This window comes from Lissotriton helveticus, chromosome 3_1 (assembly GCF_964261635.1).
Source record: "Lissotriton helveticus chromosome 3_1, aLisHel1.1, whole genome shotgun sequence".
In the NCBI taxonomy this organism is placed as follows: Eukaryota; Metazoa; Chordata; class Amphibia; order Caudata; family Salamandridae; genus Lissotriton; species Lissotriton helveticus.
The window spans coordinates 1,991,910,733-1,991,931,382 of NC_136061.1; positions in this window are offsets into that span (position 1 = coordinate 1,991,910,733).

The window sequence follows — 20,650 nt, forward strand, 5'->3', positions numbered from 1 at the left end:
GGACTTACCACTGAAGTGAATGGAGTGTCCGTGAAAGAAGTCTGGAGGTACAACGGATACAGGTACGTCTGCTCCACAAGTGGCGAAAAGTTACTTCACTTCCCAACCAAGCTCCTGTAATGGATTACTGAGGATGGAACTCTCCTCGGCTCTAGATCATCAATGTACTGTTTACAAGAAACCCAAAATGCTCCTTTTGGGAAGTATGTGGTTGTGGGCTCAATCACGCCCGTATTACAGGAAGCCAACAGATGAACAAATGAGAAAATGTGCGAACCGCACTAGTACCTCTTTCAGGCTTTGAAACAAGAACAACAAACAAGGTATATGGAAGAGAGCGAGCCCGCTCTCCTCACTGCTTCCCCAACAAGCGCGGCTCTGTTATACTCACAGGGACGCGCTGGGAAGCTGGTAATCTGACCACGCAGGCACTTCGTCGTCGCGGCGGGTGTCTGCACAACTGACCACGCAGGCACTTCGTCGTCGCGGCGGGTGTCTGCACAACTGACCACGCAGGCACTTCGTCGTCGCGGCGGGTGTCTGCACAACTGACCACGCAGGCACTTCGTCGTCGCGGCGGGTGTCTGCACAACTGACCACGCAGGCACTTCGTCGTCGCGGCGGGTGTCTGCAAGCTTGACAAACAGGCTAGTCACAAAACTCCGAGGCAAGGTCTCCAGATACGAAAACAACATGGAACAAACCAGGAACAGGATTGACAAGCCCCGTTTTGTTCAAGGGGTGGAGCTTAAGTAAGTTCTTCCCATTGTGCAGCCTCCCAGCGCCGCTTGGCCTTCTGGGACTGGTAGTTTTTCTGAATATGACTGAAAACGTTATGTCTGCGGCGACTTGCCGCTCTGCCAAGGGCGATCGCTACACCGAGGAAGTCACAGGCCATCAAGGATGCCCCCGCGCCGACAACACCAATGAAGGTACGGAGATTTTTGGACATGGTCACATACTGCGGGAGATTCATCCCTGGCCTGGCCACCCGAGCTGAACTGCTGCGGGCCCTCAAAAGAGCAGATGCCACCTGGCAGTGGGGCCAAAGAGAGGAAGAGGTGTTCCAAGGCATAAAAGATGCTCTCCTGGGGGAAGCAACGCTTGCATACTTTGATCCGGCAAAAGGAACAGGTCAAGCCCAGTAGGACTCGGAGCAGTACTGGCTCAAGAACACGAACCCGGTCACTGGGCGGCCCTAACATTCACCAGCAAGTCTCTAACACCCACTGAAATGAGGTACGCTCAAATCGAGCGAGAGGCCTTAGCCATCAAATGGGCTTGCAGCCATTTTCATCTGTACCTCAAAGGACAGCCATTCACCGTGGTCACCAGCCATCAGCCCCTTGTCCCACTCCTCAAAGGGATGGTGCCTCACCCACCTCCACGCATCGAGCGCTGGGCGTTTCACCTGCAACCGTAAGAAATGGAGGTAGTATATCGGCCAGAAGCCAAGAACCCAGCTGACTTCCTATCAAAACACCAAGTTCCGCCAGAGGTTCAAGAGGACGCCGACGATGTTGAACGCTACGCCCTCCTGATATCCCTAGCGGCCTGCCCCCAGAGCATGACCCTAGATGACGTCAAAGAGGCAGCCGCCACCGACGCAGTGTACACCAGGACCCTGCGAGCTGTCCAAGAGGGATCATGGACGAACTACCTTCGCCAGGCTAATTCCAGGAGCCCAGAAGACCGTGACAGCTTGACGAAGATGTGGCGGATACGGAATGAACTCAGCGCTACAAGCACCGAAATTCTGCTGAGAGGGTCCAGATTGGTGATACCGCAAGCCCTTAAACACAGTGCGGTCCAGCTAGCCCATGGAGGACATCAGGGGGTGACCAAAATAAAAGAACGGATGAGGGTAAAGGTCTGGTTCCCTGAGCTGGGAAACATGGTCAAGGAATACATCCGCAGCTGTCCATGGTGCGAACTGACAAGTACCCCAGAGAGACCAATCCCACTGATCACTGAGGAAGCCTGCACCGTCCCATGGTCCAAAGTGAGCGTGGACTTCGGGAGTTTTCCCAGAGGGAAGCACATGCTAGTAATTGTCGACGCATTCTCAAAGTACCCCATAGTGGAGCCTGTCTTATCCACTGCCTTCAACCATTGGGACCGATTTTGGAGAAGGTGTTCGCTATGTTTGGGTTTCCTCACGAAATACGCAGCGACAATGGACCGCCGTTTCAAGGGGTCGAGTTTGCCACGTTTCTAAAACAGCGAGGGATCCATCACCGATGGGTCACCCCTCAATGGCCCCAGACCAAAGGCGACGTTGAACGCTTCATGCACACCCTGAACAAGATGTTCCGCATCACAGTAGTTGAACAGGCGGACCCAGAACAGAGGCTCCATGAATTTCTGAGAGAATACCGGAGTATATCCCACTGCACAACCCAGAGAAGCCCGTGGGCACTCATGCTCCATGGCCTGAGAAGAGACCTGATTCCCACTTGCCCAGGGTGGTTGCCACCCCCACTGGAAGCCGAAGACGTGCAAGATAGGAGAGCTCGACGCAACCAGCAAGCAAGTCTCCGCCGCCATGCCACACCAAGAACGCTCCGCACGGGCGCCACCGTCATCCTACGGGACCGCTGTCCGGGAGGAAAGTTCAGAACAAACTACGAGCCAGGTACCTGGACATTCACCGCGAACCGCGGAACCATGGTAACCGCACGGAGAGGAGGGGAAGAGGTGTCCCGAAACATCTCATGTTTCAAGGAGGTCCTGGTAGACCACCCCGGGAGGTCCTCCGATGGCCAGCCAAGTTCTACCGCCACCCCAGTGCCGGAGAGCAGCGATGGAAGACCGGGAAGAGGCGGAGAACAGGGAGACCTCGGAGACGACCACCTCACCTCAATCTGGCCCTCATCCTGAGGACCTGGGCCCTGATGGCATGTGTCTGCGTGGCTGACCCCAGAGGTACAGCCTGAGGCCGAACCCCCGTCTGAGCCAGCGACTTAGGGACTTTATTTGCTGATGACACCCGGCCACCGCACCTCGAGGTCCACGCAAGTACCGAGACTGTCTATCTTCTCAATTAAAATGTTTTGAACCTGTATTTGTTTCAAGGACTGAGTTGGATAGGGATATGATAGTTAGCGGTCTAGCTGCCGCTGAATAGTTGCACCACTTCCGCAGAAAAGGAAGCGCCCACTCGAGGGCGTCACTTCCGACTAGCAGCAATTGTGTGGCCTGAATCACTGCGCGCAACGCTCCTGGCCCCACGTACGCCGAAAGTCCTGCAGAGGCCCCAAAAACCCGCACAACAACCTGGTTCTTGAACACTTTTCAATCAGCCAGCATAGGGTACGACGTGAACTATGTGAGTGAATGTGAACGCTCCAAAAGCTGTAAAGCAAACATAACCCAGAGTTTAAACATGTGAAGGCACATCTCATTGGAACGTGCAGCAGAGAACGAGCCCTCGTCATCATGGACGCGCGCAGAGGATGCCGGGGAATGTATCTAGTAAGTTGTTTAACCCTCCTTATTGAAAAGGATTCATAGCAGCTCGGTGCATATTGTCAACATTGTGAACCGGCTCGAACACTGCGGCAAGAGGGTCAGGATGTGAGATGCTGGCCCTGGGCGGCAGGGAACGAGGTAGATGTGCTCTTTAACACGATCCGTCACTTTGAGACCTGAATAACCCTTGTCTGTTCTCGCGAAAGAACCCCAAGGAGTTGCAAGCTGTCCCTGCTCAATTCGGCTCCCCTGAGGCCACGCAGGAAGCAGGGAGACCTCTGCTCCGGCCCTCTGGTCCGGGGCTTGGCACAGATGCCCACATCACTGCAGATACAGCGTGACACATACCTTGCGAAGGATGGCCTCAGAGGGCACAGTCCTTGGGTTTGGTTGGTTTCAATAACTCTCTCCCCTCAGGACAGCTGCTGATGTGAGTTAAAAGCACCCCGATCCACCACGTCAGCATCTTTCTCCTGAAAGTGAGAAGACGAGGGATGGCTGAGGCAGATGGCTTTTTTTTTTACCAACGGATGTTTTTCAGTTTAATGTCATCGTACAGAATACCTGAAGGGACATTTCATATCCGCTCTATTGTATTCTGTTGAAGAAACAAAATGGAGAAAAGAAAGCAGGGCATCTGTTATGGAATTAATCTAAGTTTAAATATCCTGGTCAAATAAAATGTTTTTCTTTTTTTATTGCTTTTTCAAAATTGAGAGAGACATACCTAGAATGTACAAATTTCTGTCCGTTGGAGAGAATTTGATAATCCTGATCCCTAATTCTGCAGCTCATGACTATTTAGAAAAGAAATACAATTTTGGCTTTCCACTTAAAACATGCATTGGCAATGGCTGGCTTTACAAGAAAGGTGCATGATAATGCGACGCATTATACGTAGGTAAAATAATAAATATGTATTTGTGTGCAAGTAAAGAACTGTGGAATACTATTGGTGTAGGTTAAAAAGTCAGGTAACAGTTTCCTTGTCAAGGCAGACCTAGAATTCCATGTAGATTCATGATTGTTTTCCTCCCATCTGTGCCGCTGCGGGAGAAAACCAGCATAAATGATCTGGTTATCTAAAATACTTTAATGGTATTCTAATGCCATATGTGTGCTTTTGAAAGTTCAAGCTTAGCCTGCAGATAAATAAACAAAATAATCACAGGTGAATGGAGGATAAGCACCTTTTTGTGGAAGCACACAACTTCTGCCTCATCAAAACCTGTATTTCCTGTGTTCTTGCATTTTTCACCCGTTTTTTTTATATTTTGTTTGTGTCTGTGCTTTTGTATGGTACAGCAATAACGAGTTTTAAATATCAACATACACATATATGACCAGAATATTGACAACTAGAACAGTGCGAAGTTAAGGAAGTTATAGTGAAATATATCTCTAATAAAGCCTTTCTAGCAGGATAGCCTGCAGCACGCAGCTTCAAAATACCAGTGGGAATCCCTGGGGTCCTGTGTTTAATTTGTAAAAGAAAATACGTGCCAGGGCGCTTGTCAGGAGACAGCTTGCACCATCCCATGTCTCCTGTTTGTGTCACCTAATACAGAATCAACTACTAACCATGAAAGTGAGGAGAGGATGTGGCATGATTGCTAGAGCTGCCAACTGCGGAGCTTAAGAACTAAGTGGCCCTTTAGGATGGCGGGCAGACACCCTAGCGGTGCTGAGACCGGACGCCAGTGGTGCAGCGGTCCAGCATCGGCGTTTAGGATGCCACCGCCACCGTGGCGGTGGCATCCTCCATTCCAGCATTGTGGCGGGCGGTGCTCACAGCACCGTCCACCACAATTCTGGGAATTCACTGTTTGCATTGCCATGCACAAGGTGACAGGCACCCCGTGGTGCCTGCCACCATGTCCATGACAATGCCATGTGCACCCCGCGCAACCCAAATACCTTGGGGGCCCGAAACGGGCCCCCGTTAGCAAATTCTGCATGCTGTTGCCACCACGGAAAGGCTATTTTCCACTCCCATGCTAATATGGATGGAGGTTGCTAGAAGACACCGCCACCAAATATGGCCCCTTTTACACTCGGTCGACTGGTCGACCGGCGGAAAACCGGCTGACGGTCTTTCCGTCCACCGGGGTCCCCCCTGCCATACTAATATGGCAGGGGGAAATGGGTGGCAGGTGGGGTAGGATGTAGGGTGGATCATCACCACCATGCGGGCGGTGGCGATCCGCCCTACATCCTAATGGTCCCCAAAGTTCGGATCTCAGTGTGGGCTCAATATCCTGTGATTTTAGGCAAATCACTTAATCTCCCCATGCCTACCATAAATTAATGTGTATTGTGCTCGTGATAAGCGCTGGTGCTGATGGATAGGTGCTGTTGCTGAACACCAGAAGACACCGGCTCAAAATAAGCACTGCTTGGGTCGGTTCACCCGATTGTTCTACTGTTCCACAAGACCCAAAGATCAAAATGGATTGCGTTCAACACCAACAGATTCAGTTCTAAGTCACTTTTTTATGTTTTCAACTCATACAAAATAGTTCAAATTTGGCTATTTGGGATTACATATTCTCCTACACAAACCCAAGTGTGCTTCAACGCTGGGAACCAAAATCAGTCCTGGAAAATGTTGTCAGGCCAGCCCTTTACTGCACAAGTGAACCACCGCAATGAGACCGACCAGTGTATGATGTGTTTAGAAGGGTCCACCCTCCCCCTCCCCAAAAATGTATAATTGCAAAAATGTAGCTTTTTACAACCCATTTCTTAAATATTTTTTCAAACCAAATGATTTTAATTCGACATGTCTGGAACAAGACTTTCCTCGGTGTTTATAGGTTGACATAATCTTTTAAACAAAATAGGACTGCGGCCAACATTTGCCCGCCCACCCGGCCGGGAATCTTAAACCAGACCCTCTTATCCAGGGTTACTCAAAGTAGAAGGTTCCCTGTGCAGGTTGGAAGCAGGGCTTGTAGCAAAATAACTTGAAACTGAGGTCTGACATGTCTCCAGCTCGTTTTCATGATCACCCAGTGGTTTAAGCGGACAGATCCTGTCAGGTACTGAGTATCTACGTTTCTATAACTCGAATTGAATAGCACACTCAGTCCCTGCTCGATATAAAACAAATACTCTTGGATAGTAAGTACTAGTACCCATAGGGCAATACTTAGCCGGGCCAGTTGATGAAGAAGAGGGACCCTTCTGAAAATGATGCATACCGTCAAGTGGGATAAAGTGCTCTCCTGTTTGCCACCACACAAATAAAATTACTACTTCACTGTACTTTAAATGTTTCTATATAAATCATACTGCACAAAGGTGGCCTTCAAAGTAGCAAAAATACATCCATCATGTTCTCATGGAATATGTGCAGATGATTCTTAATCTCTCACCAAACATTTTGGAAGAGAACACGTGCACACATTAATATTGTTGCAGGATGCCAGGGCATCATATATAATGCACGATTATGTTAAATTCATGCATGTTTGATAGTGTGCCTGATCAAGGGCTTTGGACAGAGAACTCATTCACTCTCTATGCCTGTGTCTCTCTCTTCTCTTGGTCTATCCTGACTCCTCTCAGTCCCTCTCCTCTTCCGGGCGCACACCCTCCATTGTCAAGTCTGAGTGCCCCCACCTGTGTTTCTTTCACTCTTTCCCCTCTCTCCCTTTCCTCACTACGGTCCTTATTATTTCTCTAGGCCTTTCTCGCAGCTTGTCTGTTCCTCTCCTCTCTCAGTGTCTCACCCATCTCCCATAGCCTGTTTCACTCCTCCCTATTTCTCACAGTCCTCTCCCATGTCTCGCGCTTTCCTTTGCCGCCATTCCCCTCTCCTTTCTCTGATATGTCCTGTCCTGCCCGTGATGGAGCGAGATAGAAAACAAAATTTTGTTTAAACTCGCAAAGTCACATTTCCATAACATGAATAAAATTATTAATGATTTGTGATATGTCGTGCTAATACAACCTAGATTAAACTTTACACGTGGGGGGACTAACATGTGTGCTCATAAACGTGCATATTTGTTGCATCTTTTTGTTCGTGCAAAATAATAAAATAATTTATTGTTTTCATTTTTGTCATTACTAACTGCTGCAAACTTAAATAAGCATGTGCTTGTTTTGCTTTTCCTTGTCTGTGTAATGTCATTTCTACTATTCTAGGTGCATATGGGTCTCATAGAAAAACGGAGACTGGTAAATATAAACGCTGCTTTATTTGTTTGCAATGGCTAGGTAACATTTTGATTAATCGGGTGGGTTAATTATTTAGTAAACCATGGGGTGGATACAGAATATACTTTATTTCTTACATTAATACTTTTCTTGTGTTTGTTTTATACTAGAAATCATAAGTTGCCTGCTTTTGAGGCCTAGCTATTTGAGCCGCAAAATAAAAGCTGATCTATAATTCTGCAGAAAGCCACGAGACGCCCATTCTGAATTAAAACGTTTATTGAAGCTGCATTCACAAAGCAAAAACTGATGAGCTGACATCATTCTGTCGGACATGGCCAAGGTCGAAAGTGAACTTTTTGTCAGTCCTTAACTTGGCATCCGCGGAAGTTGCTCTGAAAAGCTATGGAAGCTGCGAGGATGATCTGTTACAAAGTTGCAATAGCAGGAAGCCTCTGGCTTCACGTGGAAGAGACAATGGTCTTTGTAAGACATGATTTTGTGGAACTTTTTAAGAATCGGGTGACATGTCACTTGTCACTTTCAGCCAATGGGACGTCGAGTATTTCTGAAAACTTTCCTTTGCTAGTTTAGTTAGCGTAGAGAGGTATAAAAAGTCATGCCCTTAGGGTTGGGCTGGCTGCTGCTTTCTGACTTTCCGATGAGGGTGATGTGCTGCTGGACTTTGCGTGGAGCACGTAAGAATCCTCAAAGAACTTTACTTTAATTTCTGTCTATTTAGCTCAGTTAGGGAAATAGGTTTTAGAAATGCTAAACTTCATATAATTTCTTTAAATTGATTCAATTGCTTAAATTGTACTTTTCTTATTTCTTACCATCATGCTTGCTTTATTGCAAATAAATTTCATTTATAAAACTTACAACATATATACTATTATTTAGAAAATAAAATCTTACTTTTGACAAACAAGCTGGTCTTGGTTATTTAGAAGTATAGGTTACCTTTAGCTAGATCACGTCGCCTATGGTGGTCGTTTAAATGGTTGGGTTTTATTCTAATGACAATATTCTTTCTGCAAATGTATAAATATGTTTATAGTTTGTAAATAATGTGTATATAGATTTATTCTGACCACCTGATTCAGTAGGCCCAAAATATATCAGGTTCATAAATGGGTCCATGTATAGTATAGAATTTTGTTTATAGGTTATGAAGTTGGGTAGCGTAGTTTATGATATATTTTCTATAGCCCGCTGGATCAATTATCTGGTAGCAGAAATTGATGGTTGCTAAGGGGTAACCAAGGTAACATGTTGGTTGATAAGGATTACGTCATGGTATACAAATAGGATTAATGTTTTAACACTTGTTAAGTTCGTTTTTCGTGCCTATCTGTAAGCTATACCGGTATAGATTGTGTGGCGAGAAATTAGTCACGCAAGCCATCTGTTCGTTTGTAGTGATATCGCCGAGTATCACAAGAGGTATCGCCGTGTACCATAGTGTTGTCGCCGAGCAGCACAGTTTTAGGGCTAGGTCTGAATCTTGTATAGTGAGGAATTTCTAAGAAATCAAAGCAGCATGAGAATAGGGACAAAGCGCCTTCCATAAAACTCACTGTGATGAGAGTATTAGTTATATCCGAGCTTGAGTGAAGGGTAAAATTTAACGTCGGTGCATGATTATCTATAAACAGGTTAGAGTCCTGTACGGGTACATGTTTCATATCTATAAACAGGTGAGAGCCCTGTACGGATAACGTCGTTATTTTGCTAACGGTGCATGATTTCTATAAACAGGTGAGAGTCCTGTACGGATTTCGTGTGTGTTTGAAATTAGGGAATTTTCCGTGTAAAAGTGCGAGTTTGAATTGTATTTTATGTTCAAGTGGAACTCTTAGAACTTTCACTTCGCGGTGGGTTCAGAGCAAAGCGAGTTCATAATTATACGTGTTAGAAGGGTGGGGTAAGGTTACTCTACTGACAATTGAATATTATCCTTAGTGTGAATAGCGCCGTCTATTCCGAAGTGTGGATACTTGAATGTATGTAAACTATCCTAATTAGCGAAACGAACAGATGTTGTCTTTATAAGTCATTGTTAAGAATTAATTCACACTGAAAAGTGTTCTTAAAATGGCGCTGTGAAAAGATTTTGTGAAGGAGGGGTAAGCGCCAGGAGTGAGAAGCGAGAAACCGCAGCTGCTGTGTACGTCACAGAGCCGCACTGGGATTGGGTGACCTACGTCACAAGCTATATTCTGATTGGCTCCTGAGTCTCTGACGGCCTGTGAGCTGATTGGTCCTTCAGAAATTCTCCAAATTTATTGGTTGAGCAGGAAACTGACGTAGCTCAACTGCCATTGGCTTGTTGGTGTGTTTCGCGCACGGATTGGTTGTTTTGCGGAACATCCCGGAAAATTTTTACGAACGATTTTGTGAATTAAATTTAACTTTTAAAAATGAGTTATCATTTTAAACATGTTGAGAAAAAGACAACATTATTTCAGAAATTTAAGAATTTATTTTCACCTGACAAGAAAATCGAAACGCGAGGTGGTAAACTACTTCATAAGTATAAAACACCTGCAGCATACATGGAAGGTGAATATGGATATCATACTGTCTTATGGTTCGACAGTTGGAAACGTTATACTAAAAACGATGGTGTTTTGGCTTGGCCTGATGATGGTTCATTTAATGTAAGAGTTTTAAGAAACTTACGAGAGAAAATGAATGCTCTTGTTCCAAAACCGAGACCAACTCAATTTGAAGCTTTAGTTGAGTGGGAAGATGAGATGTATCAGTTACAAAGAGAAGCTAGTGGAATTAAAAGACCTTCTAAAAATCCATCATGGAAAAGAGAAACTCATGAAGATAGATTACGAATGTGGAGACAGGGAAACATGAGTGAAGGATTGTATTTAATTCATGAAATGGTAATGGGTTCTCCTACAGGAAAATCTATGGAAAGTGAATCTGAGGATGCAATTATGGAAGAAATATATACAACTGCTAGAAATAAACAGCCTAATCAGCCTTTGAGACCTCCTAGATCATGGTCTACTCCGGTGGTTTCTACTGAAACTTCACCGAGTGCACCTCCAATTAGTGAAGCTCCTAAACTTTATCCAAATAATTGTGAAATCACTGAAACTCCTAGAAGACCAGAATTTGAGAATGTTCGAAATGAGGGTAGACATTTTTCAATGACTCCAAGAGCAAGGGAACCTCCAAAAGAATATACAAGAGAGACAAGAAATGTTGAGGATGATGATTATAATGAATACTTAAGGTCTAAAGAAGAATTAATTAAAAGAATGACAAAAGGCATGGAAGCTGTTACAGTTCCAGTAACAATAGGTCCTGTTCAGCCTGTATTTGAACAAAGAAATACAAACAAAACTGGATTAACTATTCCTTTAAATACAGAAATTCAAAAGCCTGCTGAAAAATTTTATTCAGACTTGACAGGATTAAACACTTCTAGATCGAGAATGCCTGATTTAACTTTCAATGAGGATTTATCTCCAAAAACACCAATGGGTGCTATGTCAGATGTAGGAAGTCCTGAAGTCAGGGTAACTACACCAAAGCTTGATGTGGCCAAATTAAAAGCAAATATTGAAGAATTAATAATTGGAACAATTGGCCCAGATAGTTTAAATTACTATCGGGATGATGAACTATTATTCATTTGCAAAAGTATTCAATGGAAAACGAAAAATAAATATGATCAATTAGAGGATCTAGCTGCAGAACTTGAAATCGATGTGAGTAAACAAAAGAATTTTGCAAAACATTATAGATTAGATTTCTCAGAAAGTGACATTGAGAGTTTGAACTCAATGGGAAGAATAGTTCACATTAAAGATTTGATTGTCTATATCAAAAAGCTAGGAGAACTGAACAAATGGAGAGTGAAATGGACCAAAAGGAAGGAAGATGAAAGATTAGAAAGAATGTCAAAACAATTTCCAATGAGAGAAGTTGCAGGTGGAGGATATGTTCATGTCCCATGGTCGAGACAGGACATTCTATTATTCACAAATGACTTTCCAAAATTAAGAGAGAAACCTGTTGAGTGGTACAGGCAAGTCGATAGATTTATCAAAGTGTCAAAAGTTCTGTGGATTGATTTGGATGGATTTTTTGACATTGTTGTTCCATCTGATCTTTGGACAGAATGTAAAATATCTATTAGTTGGCCAAAAACAGAACCTGAGCGAATTAAAGAAACAGGTGCCCCAAATCCACTTGTAATGGAATTTTATGAGAAAGTAATTGTTTGGATGAAAAACAAAATTCCACCCAAAGAAGTTGATTGGGTTAAAATAGAAAGAACAGAGCAGGAAACAAAAGAATCAGTTCATTCTTTTTATGAAAGGCTACTGTTAATCTTTAAACAATACAGTGGTTATGAAAAATTAGATGAGAAAGATATGAGTCATTTTATCTATAGATTTGTTTATGGACTAAAACCTGAAATTGGAGAAATGATCAGAACTAGTATTGTCGGATGGCAAGCACTATCTATAGATGATATTCTGAGAAAAGCAAAATATTGTAGCGATGAATTAGAAGTAAAACAGAAGAAGCTAAAGGAGAAAGCCATGTGGGCACAGGTAAAGGTAGCTGAGCAACAGATTGCCAGCATGGGAAATAAGAACACTAATTTTGTTCAAACTGGAAATACGAACCAGATACAAGGAAAGTTTAAAGGTAATAATTTCCAAAAGAAATTTAGCCCAAAGATAGAAGAGCTGAAACAAAGATTACCTTGTTTTAATTGTGGCGAAATTGGACATTGGAGGGACGAGTGTCCTCATCCTCCTAGAAACTTAAAGAATCCCTTATTGAATCCACAGATGCAGAATGGTGTTAACGTGCAGCAACAGCTACAGATGCAACAGGGGTTAAATGAATTTAATATTCAGCGACAATTACAACAACAGCAACAACAACAGGTGAATAATCGTCAGGACCAGTTGCCACAACCACCTTTTCCGAATTGTGGGGGAGTTCAAAAATATAATCCAAACGTGGGATTTCAGGGATGTGAACAGGTAATAAAACCACAAAAACAGCAAAAACAGCAAAGGGTTCAAATGCAAAATGCTTCACAACAATTTTTATTAACAGAAAGCCAAGACAGTGATTCTGATGATTATTGCTGACGGTGCCCGAGAGAGGAGGAAGAGTGTGTTGTTGGAGCCACTCTTGAGGTTGACCAGTCTGGTCCTTATGTAAACGGGAAAGTTAATGATGTAGACATCACTTTTCTAGTGGACACTGGTGCTACCCGTTCTACTGTTAGATCAGTGGAAATTGAAAACCTACCTCTCTCTGGGGATACCATCCAAGTTGTCGGAGTAAGTAATCAGCAAATTAAAACAGACTTAACTGATCCAGTACCAGTTGAAATTGGAAATTACAGAGACAAACACAGATTTGTGGTTTGTAATAGTAGTCCAGTAAATCTATTAGGTAGGGACATCCTATGTAAAATGAATTGCAGAATATATTGTTCTCCTGAAGGAGTTGAATTACAAACAATGGAGGAAGATGGTTTGTACAGAATGACAATGATGATGATGGAAGCAGAAGAAACAAAATTGTTTCCTGCATTTGAAGAAAAAGATTTACCTGAAGAGCTAAAAGAAACAGTGAAATCTGAAATATGGGATTTTACTGGGAATGAGATGGGTCTGATGAAAAACGTAGATCCTGTTAAAATTGCATGGAAGCAGGGAATAGAATTTCCAAACACTCCACAATATAAAATGAAAACAGAGACAATTGAAGGTATTACACCTGTAATTGAAAAATTAATCAAGCAAGGTGTATTGAAAGAAATGAAGAGTAGCTCTTGTAATTCACCAATTATGGGAGTTAAAAAGGCTAACGGAACATTTAGGATCGTACAAGATTTGAGAAAGGTTAATCAAATTGTTATTCCATGTTGTCCTGTGATTCCAAATCCAGCAGTAATTCTATTTCAGATTCCATATGATGCTGAATGGTACACAGTCATTGACCTTTGCAATGCATTCTTTACTGTTCCTCTACACCCAGACAGTTATGAAATCTTTGCTTTCAGATTCCAAGGTAAGACCCTTGGATGGACAAGAATCCCTCAGGGCTATACAGAAAGTCCTTCAATCTTTAACGAACTGTTAAAAAGATCATTAGAAGATTTAGACTTACCAGGTAGGTCTACGTTGGTGCAGTATATTGATGATTTGTTAATAGCTGCAAAGACAAGAGAAAATTGTGTAACAGACACAATAATTCTGTTAAATCGCCTTGCAGAAGAAGGACATAAAGTGTCCCCAGCAAAACTACAGTTTTGCAAACAAGAAGTAAAATATCTTGGTCACAGAATAGCAAAGGGAAAAAGACAAGTAACAATAGAGAGAATAAAAATGATTCAAGCAATGTTACCGCCAAGAACACAAAGACAGGTCAGAATGTTCCTGGGAATGGTAGGTTACTGTCGACAATGGATAAGTGGATTTTCGGTAATTGCGAAACCACTACAAAGACTGACCAAATCAGATATAAAAGATCCAATTATTCTCAATGATGTTGAAATGGAATCTTTTGAAAACTTGAAAAAGAGCTTATGCCAAGCTCCTGCTTTGGGTATGCCAAATTATGAGAAAGATTTTGAACTGTATTGCAGTGAGAGAGAAGGATGTGCATTATCTGTGTTAATTCAGAGACATGGGAACCTGAAGAAACCTATTGCATATTTCTCTGCAGTTCTTGATCCAATTGCAAAAGCATTACCAGGTTGTTTAAAAGCAGTTGCAGCTACAAGTATCAGCCTAGAACAAAGTGAAGGAATCATTATGGGATTTCCTGTGAAAGTTTTTGTGCCTCATTCAGTTGAAATATTACTGACAAGAGGTAAGACTCAACATTTAAGAAGTAGCAGATTGACAAAGTATGAGAAAATCATACTGGGAGCAGATAATGTTTCAATTTCAAGATGTTTGAATCTGAATCCTTCTACATTACTGCCTGATTCTGAAATTGTTGATGACATCGAGACAGAACATGAATGTTTAGATGTCATGGAATTCTGCACAAAACCAAGAAAAGACATCAAAGACAGACCTTTGCCTGAATCGGATTTTGTCTACTTTGTAGATGGCTCATGCTTAAGATCCGAAGGTGGTGTCTTGAAAGCTTCATACTCAGTTTGTACAGTCGAAGATGTTGAAGAGGCATCATGTCTTGAAGGAGTTCGTTCAGCACAAGTGGCTGAATTGATTGCTTTAATTCGTGCATGTGAAATATCAAAAGATATAAGAGTTACCATCATTACTGATAGTCAGTATGGGTACGGAGTTGTGCATGATTATGGACAACTCTGGTCACAGAGAGGATACATGACATCAACAGGATCACCAATTAAAAATGCAGTTTTCATTAGAAGATTAATTGAAGCAATACAATTGCCAAAAGAAATTGCCATAGTCAAGTGTGCAGCACACACTAGAGGGACTGATTATATTTCCAAAGGAAATGCCTTCGCAGATGAAACAGCAAAGTACTGCGCAAGGAAAAATTATTCTTACAATCGGAATAGAAGTACAGAAACTGATTCAAATTCATTAATGCTAACAACTGTTGTAGAAACATGGAATGAGATTAGAGATTTACAAAACGAAGCAGAAGATGAAGAAAAAGACCTATGGTTAAGATCAGATTGTAGACAACGTGATGAAGATGGAGTGTGGGTTTACAAAGATGGCAGAGTAGTTTTACCAAATTGCATGATTTCTGACATGGTCAGATTATATCATGGTCCTGCACATTTAGGAAGAGATTCTATGGTCAGACTGTTTAAAGAAACATGGTTCAATACCAAATTTAGAACCATTGCAGAATCTTTTTGTCAAAGGTGTTTGTCATGCCAACAAATGAATCCAAACAGAAAATCAGTGGTGGGGACAGGAATAATTGGTCGAGAGGGTGGTCCCTTTACCAGGTTACAAATAGATTTCATTGAAATGCCCTTACACAACTGTTTGAAATATGTACTTGTAATTGTATGCTTGTTCTCAAGGTGGGTAGAGGCTTTTCCTACAAGACATTGTGATTCAATTACAGTAGCAAAACTAATGCTCAGAGAAATCATCCCAAGGTACGGTTTTCCAGTCACTATTGAGAGTGATGGAGGAAGTCATTTTGATAACAAACTGTTGAAATTAATTTGCGAAGCTATGAGTATTGAGCAGAAAATACACTGTGCATACAGACCAGAGGCATCAGGTGTAGTTGAACAAATAAATGGAACTATCAAAAACAGAATTGGAAAAATGTGTCTAGAGACAGGAGTGAAGTGGACTGATGCTCTTCCACTTGTTTTGATGTCAATAAGAAGTACACCAGATAAAAAGACAGGTTTGAGTCCTCATGAAATTTTGATGGGAAGAGTTATGAGGCAAGCTTTTGTACCTGTAGGTAAACTGTTGAGCATAAATGACAGTGCAATTTTGGATTACTGTAAAAGGTTATCTGATATGGTAACTTCTGTGTCTAATCAGGTGGGAACTGAAGCACAATCAAATGACAAAGTTTTGACACATGATCTGAGACCTGGAGACTGGGTCAGAACGAAAGTACATCGGAGGAGGAATTGTCTATCTCCTAGATGGCAGAAACCTAGGCAGGTAATCTTGATCACTACTAATGCTGTAAAGTGCAGAGGATTGAAGCGTTGGATTCATCCAAGTCATACTATTCCAATACCAACTCCTGAGAATTCTGATGTTGAAAGTGATACCACAGATGACTCTGATTCTGAAGCAGAAGACAGAACAGAAGGTGAAGTAATTCCAGATTCTGAAGATCGACGAGAAAGTCGACATCTGGAAACTGTGCCAGTGAATGGAAATCTGACAAGAAAAGACTTAGAAATAATTGAAATAGATTCTGAAGGTGAAGAGAATCTGTTAAAAGGAAAGATAACTGAGGATTCGGTTGTCTATATTGAGGACAAAGAAGCTGAACCAAAAGAAGTTTCAGACCAGGAGAGTATCGAAAGGCAGAGAACAAGCTCTGAAGTAAGGAACAAAATTCCGAAATCTGGGAAGCTAAAGGTAATTGAGGAAGAGGAGGAGAACGAATTACCGAGTACCAGTGATGGAAGACAAAGTGAAGTTCCTGAAGGAGTGAAATTGCCGTATAGAGAAGTTCCTGAGTCAATTGAAATTTCAGACTACGAAACTGAAGAAAGTGACGTGGAAGGTGGAAGTGAAAACAGAAAGAAAAGGACTTGGAAATCAGAATCGAATAATTCTGAACCAAAGAAAAAGTACGTGAGAAAAGCAGACTACTGGCCTGGTGGAAGATTGAGAGTCAGATTGATTAAAAAGCCAATAGAACAAGTTGAAGAAATCAGTAGTCAAAAGAGTCCTGGAAAAGAGGTTGGAGTTGGAAGGAAAATAGAAGTGATATCAAGAAAAGGGAAGAGAATAATTAGACCAAACCAGAAATACAAGTCTCCTGAGTGGACTTACTTAGTAATTCCACCTGTTATAGACATATATGATAGTAGTGAAGAAGAAAACGAAATCCAAGAAATTAGTGACAATGATTGAAGTACAAATTTATTAAATTGGCAAAAGGCTGAAGAAATCCTGTTAGTTGACACAAGGTCGAAGAAAAACTGTCTAGTAGAAGAAAAACTTATGTATGACATAAGGTCGAAGAAATCTTGTTTAGGGTTATAAAAAGAAAAATATATTTTAAAAGGGGGGTGTATATAAATTTTAAAATTTATTTTTATTTTTGAGGCTAAAACTAACCTAAAAATGCCTTACGTTAAGGAGAGCACTTCAAGATGTTCTGTTTTTAAAAGATGCTGTAAGATGACTCTGGTGTGTCTGCTCATTTTAGTTCTGCTCTGGTTGATACTAGCTGTGATTATACCTTTAGAAATGAATAGAGAATTACACAAAGTTAACTTAACAAGCAAAGCCCTAGTTAGCCAAACTAAACATAGTGCATCTGCTAAAGTAATTGATCATCAACCTAACATTCATCAAGATAAATCAATAGGTGATTTTTCAAGCAATACATTCACAAAGCTTTTGAGTGAATATGTAAAGGTAATGGATGCAAAGGATTGTTATGTGTGCGTTAAGTTACCCGCTTCTGTTTCTGAGGGAGTAACATATAATATGCTTCCTCTCACTTATGCTGTTACATGTAGTGTATTAACTAGTTTATTTTATCAAACTGGTCGTTTAGAATATTACTATTCAAATTATGATGAGATTTTTGCTAATATCAAGATTGATAATGCTTTAAATAAGCATAAGAAAGCTAAACAATTGAGAGAATATTTCCTTGTTACTAATGAACTCACTTATGAGTATGCTTACAAGAATAATCTAACATGTAAATTAAGTGCTGAAGGGAAGAAATTTCTGAATATGGTTGAGGAGAGAAGAGCAATTTATAAGAGAAATGAATTAGTCAAGCAGACTAAGTCATCATTCTGGCAAAAAGAGGATGAGAAACTAAATGGTAAAATGTTTGAAAATATTGCAATTCACATAGACAAACCTGTTAGTGGAAAACTTTGCATTAGAAGAGATAACACACTTTTTGATAATTATTTTGTAGGTGCAAGCAACTGTGAAGATACTTATCAAATTATGGGAGGTTGGGGATTTAAAGGGGGAAAAGATCCTATCTTCCCTGGAATTTATTTTGTTTGTGGTGACAAAGCCTACTACAACCTTCCAGACCATTGGTATGGAACTTGTTATGTGGGAATTGTTTTTCCTAAAGTGTTTCATGTTGACAGAGATTCAGAAGGATTATTTAAAATCCATAATTATGTAAATAGAGCTAAAAGAGAAACTTTTACTGAAGTTCTGGGAGATATTTTTCAAGCTGTAATACCTTTTGTTGGTATAACCCTAAATGCAGGGAGAATCAGAAAATTGTCCACTATAGTTGATAGATTATCAACTGACACTGCTGATGGATTTCAATTAGTGAATGTTGAAGTTATTGCAATTAGATCCATGGTAATTCAAGATCGTCTTGCTTTAGACATACTCCTAGCAAAAGAGGGAGGAGTCTGTGGCATTTTACATGTCCAACATTGCTGTACATATATACCGGATGAAAGTAAAAATATTGAAATGTATATTAAGAATATTACACAAATGCATTCTGAAATAATTCCTTTAGAAGAAGAAGATTTTACTGGGAAACTTTCAAATAGGTTTCAAGCAATTAAAAACTGGTTTCATAATATCGGAAGTTCAATTCTTGGCAAGATTCTGGCACCTTTGATTATAATTATATTCATTTTTATTTTGACTAAAGTAGGTTGTTTGTTGCATAAAAGAAAGAAGCATTTGAGAGAAAAGAAGAGAATTTATAAACTCAGAAAAGAAGAGGAAAGGGAGATTGAGTTGCAGGAGTTACATAGAGAGCGTCATGTTAATTGCAAGGATTATGCTGAAACAGACTTTTAGGTTTACTAATACAATGAATTTGAATCGATTTCTTATAAATTAAATTTACCAAATTTTTGAGTGCTGGTGTGGTGATTTGTTAATCACCAGATGAGGGAGTTGATGGAGCGAGATAGAAAACAAAATTTTGTTTAAACTCGCAAAGTCACATTTCCATAACATGAATAAAATTATTAATGATTTGTGATATGTCGTGCTAATACAACCTAGATTAAACTTTACACGTGGGGGGACTAACATGTGTGCTCATAAACGTGCATATTTGTTGCATCTTTTTGTTCGTGCAAAATAATAAAATAATTTATTGTTTTCATTTTTGTCATTACTAACTGCTGCAAACTTAAATAAGCATGTGCTTGTTTTGCTTTTCCTTGTCTGTGTAATGTCATTTCTACTATTCTAGGTGCATATGGGTCTCATAGAAAAACGGAGACTGGTAAATATAAACGCTGCTTTATTTGTTTGCAATGGCTAGGTAACATTTTGATTAATCGGGTGGGTTAATTATTTAGTAAACCATGGGGTGGATACAGAATATACTTTATTTCTTACATTAATACTTTTCTTGTGTTTGTTTTATACTAGAAATCATAAGTTGCCTGCTTTTGAGGCCTAGCTATTTGAGCCGCAAAATAAAAGCTGATCTATAATTCTGCAGAAAGCCACGAGACGCCCATTCTGAATTAAAACGTTTATTGAAGCTGCATTCACAAAGCAAAAACTGATGAGCTGACATCATTCTGTCGGACATGGCCAAGGTCGAAAGTGAACTTTTTGTCAGTCCTTAACTTGGCATCCGCGGAAGTTGCTCTGAAAAGCTATGGAAGCTGCGAGGATGATCTGTTACAAAGTTGCAATAGCAGGAAGCCTCTGGCTTCACGTGGAAGAGACAATGGTCTTTGTAAGACATGATTTTGTGGAACTTTTTAAGAATCGGGTGACATGTCACTTGTCACTTTCAGCCAATGGGACGTCGAGTATTTCTGAAAACTTTCCTTTGCTAGTTTAGTTAGCGTAGAGAGGTATAAAAAGTCATGCCCTTAGGGTTGGGCTGGCTGCTGCTTTCTGACTTTCCGATGAGGGTGATGTGCTGCTGGACTTTGCGTGGAGCACGTAAGAATCCTCAAAGAACTTTACTTTAATTTCTGTCTATTTAGCTCAGTTAGGGAAATAGGTTTTAGAAATGCTAAACTTCATATAATTTCTTTAAATTGATTCAATTGCTTAAATTGTACTTTTCTTATTTCTTACCATCATGCTTGCTTTATTGCAAATAAATTTCATTTATAAAACTTACAACATATATACTATTATTTAGAAAATAAAATCTTACTTTTGACAAACAAGCTGGTCTTGGTTATTTAGAAGTATAGGTTACCTTTAGCTAGATCACGTCGCCTATGGTGGTCGTTTAAATGGTTGGGTTTTATTCTAATGACAATATTCTTTCTGCAAATGTATAAATATGTTTATAGTTTGTAAATAATGTGTATATAGATTTATTCTGACCACCTGATTCAGTAGGCCCAAAATATATCAGGTTC